Source organism: Falco punctatus, assembly GCF_963210335.1.
Source record: "Falco punctatus genome assembly, chromosome: 10".
NCBI classification, from domain to species: domain Eukaryota; kingdom Metazoa; phylum Chordata; class Aves; order Falconiformes; family Falconidae; genus Falco; species Falco punctatus.
Genome location: NC_137590.1, coordinates 34,141,561 through 34,147,560, shown reverse-complemented (window position 1 = coordinate 34,147,560; position 6,000 = coordinate 34,141,561). Strand labels below are relative to the sequence as shown.

The window sequence follows — 6,000 nt, the reverse complement described above, 5'->3', positions numbered from 1 at the left end:
GTGGAGAGCTAAGTTCATGCCTTGCCTATGACTCCCCTCTTGCAGAGGTTAAAGTGGGAATGACAATATCAAGGAGTTATTTTTTGGGTCACAGCACCTACAAAACCCAGTGACGTACCTTCCCAGACTACATTTAGAGTGCTTTTACAAAAACTCACGACAGGATAAGCACGTCCATCAGTTATGGCCTCCCACCTGCAAGCTACGTATAGTTTGGTGAAGACGATCAGGAAAAACTGAAGGCATGAGAATGACGGAAGAGTTTTCCACCCCACTGCTGATTTTGTTTTGGCAGTATTACTGTGGCAGTAAGGATCTTCTGAGATTCTCTCCACTCCCTTTTTATTGCTCTGCATGCCAGCGGGCCCAGTATTTGACTTGCCTTCCTCTGCTGTCAAGCAAGGATTGCAATAGTCAGTAGCACTAGGAAGCTGCGCATTTCTCTTTGCCTGCCTTCAAGTGCGGTAGAGCATGGAACCTGCACTGGTGCCCGGCAGGCAGCAGGAAGAGTCTGCGGCCAGGCCAGCTGGAGACACGATGGGATGAGTTAGCAGAGTAGTTAGTTACCTAGTAGGCTGAACTACCTTCTGGCGGTGGCATTTGCAGTACTGTTGCAGCGGCACTGCATGTCCCTTGTTTAAAAAAGAGGGTTCTGTCTTCCAGAGCTCTAGGCAGGCCAGACATTTTTCTAGAATTAAATTCAAGTTTAGAGAAAGGAAGGAAGAATCTGTCCAGGAAGAACAACTTTTTACAAACAGAATGGGCTATAACCTCAGCAAGTGTAAATCTGCCCAGCTTTGCCAAAAGCAGTGGGACTACACTGCTTTGCAACAGCTGAGGCTCTTGCCCCAGTATTTTTAAGCTGTATCATTCTCTGTGTCCTCGCAAGTTTGTGTCATCACCCCTGTGTGATTGTGTGGTTATGACTCACCAATAGGTGATTACGCCTCTGTCTTCCAGCAGTCTGCAAACAGCAAGTAGTCCTCAGGTATCTTATATCCTGATGTGATCTGGCACTGAAGAATGAGCAAGAAAGAGGCAGTTTCAGTCCCATCTTCTGGTGTTTCTTGCTTCTTGCAGGTCACAGAGAAGCCCAAGAAGCATGACGCCGAGGTTCACCCATAGCTGTGTCTATCTATTACACTGCCTATTTGGTTCTTGCTCCTTGGCACATTCTTCTGGGCTACCTAGTACTGAAAAACATGAGCCCACTCTCAGGGTGCTTAAAAAAACCGAGATTTCTGCATGCTCCAGTACCCTGCCTGCTCGCCAGGAACGGCTAAAACAAGACGAGACAGGCAGTGCGGAGAGGCGGTGCGCCGTGTGTACGTGTGTCTGCCTGTGAAACCCATCGCCTTTTTGCATGCTGCTGACCCTGCTGTCGGCTTGGTCAGGAGAGATGCTGTGTTTCTGCGAGCTGTGGTCATTGCTGCTGTGGAGAACTGAGAGGTCATTCAGAATCGGGAGGGCTTGTTAGAAACCAGCAAAGAGTTCTAAGGTAGGTTAAAGCTTCAGCCTTTCTGTTTGGACCTGCCTGTCTGCGAACTGGCTTTTAGAAAGCGTTCTGGCAGGTTTGTTTGTGCTGGTGCAACACGTCTATGAGACCTGAAAAAACCTGCACAACTCTCTCAATGGGTATCCTTAAGAACTCGCTTAATCTACTCTTGCTACAAGCTCTGCAGGGCACGAGCTTTCTTTTTATTATGTGTCAAGCGTAGTATCTAGAACAATGGTTTCTAGATCCATTTTCAGATTACTAGATGCTTTTCTAATGGAAACAACAAATCGTGGCAGTGTGCTTGAGAGTCTATCAGAGTGAACAGTGCTTTCCCAGTACCAGGAATGCATGCTTGTATTTAGCGTTGTATTCTGCACCACAGCAGGATCGCTTCTGCATGCTCCTGGATAACAAGGTGACTACGCAATCCACTATTCACTTCCCAAAGTAACAGGGGAACCACAGTGCATAATGGTAGAAAATGTCTGGTAACACAGGCGTACTGTGGCAGGATGGGAAGCGCTGTGTTGGCAGACCCGAATTCACGGAATGAAGCTGGAGTCCATCAAGGTTTACTAGTTCCAATTTAGTGGTGCTCCTTGTGGGACCCACATAGGATCAGACAGAGCCTCCTGCCACGCTCGTACTTTGCCTGTAATCAGATCAATTCCGTTCACACATGGTGCGTGTCTCCGCTGCAAAGCCCAGCTGGACACCGGTTGTCTGACGTGGAGCCAGTCCAGGTGTTGCGCCTTCTCTGGCCCAAATCCCTCCTGAATAATCTGGAGCCATCTATTTTTCTAGGCATTTCCAGGGCCCAGACAGAAGCGCCTTGCCAGCTGGCTCCAGCCCATGGGTGCCAGCCAGGACCGTGACTGGTGATGGGTGATGGTCAGGCACCGTGACTGGTGATGGGTGACAGCCAGGCACCGTGACTAGTGACGGGTAACGGCCAGGCACTGGGACCGGTGACAAGGGCTGCGCTCCGGTGGCCGGGGGTCTCCCTGCCCGGAGCGCGGCGGCTGCCAGGCCTCGGTGGGGAGCCGGGAAAGGCGGCTCGGCCCGGGTCAGCCCCCAGCCGGCCCCGCAGGGCCAGGGCTCTCCCGCCGCGCCCCCCGTAGGGCCGTGCCCCTGCGACGGCAGCAGCTGCCCGGGCGAGCGGCGGTTCGCAGGCCCGGGCCCAAGCGGGGGCCTGAGGCGAACCCCCAGCTCCGCCCGCCGCGCCTGCCCGCAGCCCACCGGGCAGGGCCGGGCGGCTGCGCTGCCCCCGCGGGCCCGGAGCCCGGCAGCCGCGGGGAAGGGCGGGCCGAGGGCAGCGGGCGGGCGGCGGCCGGTGCCTGCAGCGAGGCGGCCGCCAGGCCTCGCCCCCAGCCGCGGCGCGGGCAGCCCCTCAGGCGGGGCGGGCAGCGGAGGCGCGGCCCCGCGCAGGGACGGCGGGATCGGCGCGGCCCCCGGGGAAGGGGCGCGGCGGCGGCGGGGCGGGGGGTCACACGGCGGGGCTCGGCTGCCCGCCGCCTCCCTCCCCCCTCGCGGCCGCCCGCCGTCGCCTCAGGGACCGCCCCGCGGCCAGGCCGCGGTCGAGGCGGGTGGTGACGCTTGATTGACAGCCGCGGCGGCCCACCCGGAGGGCGGTAGCGGTGGGGGCCGCCTATCAGGGGCGGCGGGCGGCCGTTGCGCGGCGGGTGGGCGGGGCCTGGGCGTGTGCGGCGGCCGCCGGCGGGGCGCGCTCCCGCTCCGCGCCGCTCCCCCCGCACGCACATTGTCCGGGCGGCGGCGGCGCAGCGCCCCGGTGCCCGGTGCCAATGCGGGGCGGGCGCGGCACGCCGGGGGCGCCTCCACCACCGCGGTGGAAACTTCACCTCGCCGCCGGGCCCACGCGCGGCTGAAGCGAAGCCCCCGGCGGGGCCGGGCCGGGTGGGGAGGAGCGGAGCGGCGGGGCGGGTTCGCCCGCCTGGGGGGCGCCTCGTCTTGTTTGATTTTCGTCTGTTGGAAGAAAAAAAAACCCAAACAAACACCCACACCCCTCCTCCAATAATATTATTATCCTGCTTTAAACTTACTCCCTTCTCCAGGACGCGCATCCCGCCTTGGCGGGGTGGACGAGCCGGTGAGTGACCGCCGGGGCCGGGGGGTGGGAGGCGCCGGGGGGGCGGCAGGACCCGCCGGTTTTGCGGCGATGGGCCGCCACCTGTTAGAGGGGCGGCAGCTCCCCCCCCCCCCCCCGGGAAGTTTGTGGCCCCGCCGTGCCCCGGGGAGGGGGGGGGGGGCGGTGGGACGGAGGGGCCCCCCGGCGGGGGGGGTTTGGGGGCGGCGGCCCGGCCCCGCTGCCTGGGCGCTGCCTGCCGACCCCAGCCCGGGCTGGCCGCCGGGGGGGGGGGGGGGGGGAGGGCGGGGGCCGCCCAGCCGCAGCTGCTGCACCCCCTTGCCTCCATCCCCTGCCCTCCGCCCGCACCCCCTTTGCATCCTCCCCTTCTCCACCACCTTACACCCCCTTTATTCCCCCCTTGCTCTCCCGTTCACCCCACATCCCCCTCCAGCCCCCTTCCCCCCCCATTCCCCCCGCATCCCGCCCCCAGCCCCCTTCCCCCCTTGCCCTCCCATTCCCCCCGCATTCCCCCCCCCAGCCCCCTTCCCCCCTTGCCCCCCACATCCCCAAACTGCAGCCCTCTCCCTTCTCTTCCTCACACCCCCAGTTTGCAGCACCCTGCACCCGCCCTCCCTCATCCCCTGGCATCCCCACGCTGCCCCCGCGATGCTCTGGGGGGGAACACCGGACCCCCACCCTTGGCCAAAGCAGGTGCCTGCCGTGCTCTGGCCGTGCACCCGCCGTGGGTGCAGCACCCAGGGAGAGCCCGGCCCATGGGCGTGCAGGTGGTGGGGGCGCAGGTACGTCGCAGCGGGGTCCCCCCTGTCCCTGCGTGCGGCTCTGCGGAGCTGGGGGCACCTCCCTTCCTCCCAGGGCCGCGGGGCTCTGCGGTGTGCGGAGGCTGCTCGCACCCTGCCCGCCGTGCCGGGGCGTCGCGGGGACCCCTTGGCCCCAGTGGCAGCAGGCGCCCTTGGGTGGCTCGCTCAGCCCGCCTGGGGATGCCTTTCAGTCGCCTCGAGGAGCAGAGCGTGCCTGGAGACAAAAGAGCAGATGAGAAATTGGGAGAGGACTGGCAAACTGTGGAGCAGCTGGAGAAATGCTTAGAACAGCTGGAAGCAGGAGGATGGTGCAGCCAGGAATGGCCTGACCCGCCTCAAGCCATGACCCAAGTCAAGCCATTGACTTTTTCAATGACCTAAGTCAAGGCTCTTTATAGCCCGCGCCCTGCACAGTTGCTCCTGGGTAGTTCTCTGAGGTGCAGAAGGGGTCCCCGCTCCTGGGGAGGCTTTGTCGCGACGTACCCCGCTCTGGTTGGCGTGCGTTGGGGCAGGACCTGGGATTGAATGGAGCAAAGCACGTGAGGCTCAGTGCGGGCTCAGCTGAAGAGTTGCTGGAGGTTGTTGCCAGGTGGATGCTGGTGAATGTTGGGTTCTCCTGGTCGGAATTGCTCATGTGTTTATCGTTGCAGAGCTCCAGAGTATTTTGATTTTGCAGCTGGTGATTTGTGTGATTTCCCCACCCCCAAGTGTTTGTAATACAGCTGTGACTTTGAATCCATGTGTGTCCCCCCCCCATGTGTCTGGTCCTCTCCTCCTCATCAAACATTTTCCCTGTGTGATTAATAACGTGCCAACTGCTTCATTTCAGCACCGGGGAGGCCGATGCTGATGGATTTCCCTGTTTGCTCTCCTTGGTGGGTCTGCAGGCTGATGGGTGTTATCGCTGCAGAAAAGTCTGCTTTGGGGTTGGAGCTGTCAACATATCTTTATTTTTTTTTTTTTTTTGTATCTTAGTGAACCTCTTATGTCTTTTAATTAAAAAGAGATGAATTATGCATGGTAATACCCTTCACGTTTCCATAAAAATGATGTTGTAATTAGCAATAATTATCTCAGTTTGGGATATCGCTGTAATATTTAGACAGGACTTATGACCTGAGGGACACTTTTCTGGCCCGGAGGAGTTACTCTTGGTGTGGTTCTCTCCTGTGGTGAGTTTGGCTCCTGGCTGTTGTCAGTGGTGAAGGTAGGGCAGCGGTGGGGGGAACCTGGGGCTTCTCCGAGTCGCCCTGGAAAGTGGTGGCCGCAGTTTCCCCATCGGGTCTGGTGCTGCCCCTGGGGGTCCCTGGCAGACCCGCTGCCACGTGTGTGGAGGTGGTCTGCCTTGGTGGCTCCCACCCTGTGGGCTCTCACGGGGCTTTCCTTGCTATTGTGTCGGGCCAGAGAGGGAAGAGGGGAAAAAAAACAACTCGGGCTGAAATATTGCCAACTGACCTTATTTTTTCCCCCTAGTTGTCCTAGGGAGGTTTGGAAAAGGCTGCTGGTACTTGAGAAGCTTCTCCATGGGACAGCAGAGGTCCTGAGGCATCCTTGCCCAGGTGGCCATCCTTCCCCTAACGTCCCTTCCCTTTAGTGGA

At 60.1% G+C, this 6,000-nt stretch overlaps 1 protein-coding gene across 1 annotated transcript in view; it reads left to right on the top strand.

Moving 5' to 3' along the window:
- Positions 1-3,237: 3,237 nt before the first annotated feature.
- The window catches only part of HRAS (HRas proto-oncogene, GTPase), a 43,984-nt gene continuing 41,221 nt past the window's right edge, over positions 3,238-6,000 (top strand). The window contains exon 1 of the mRNA XM_080405574.1: positions 3,238-3,605. The gene's annotated coding sequence lies outside the window, so the exon portion shown is untranslated. The remainder of the gene's footprint in view (positions 3,606-6,000) is intronic.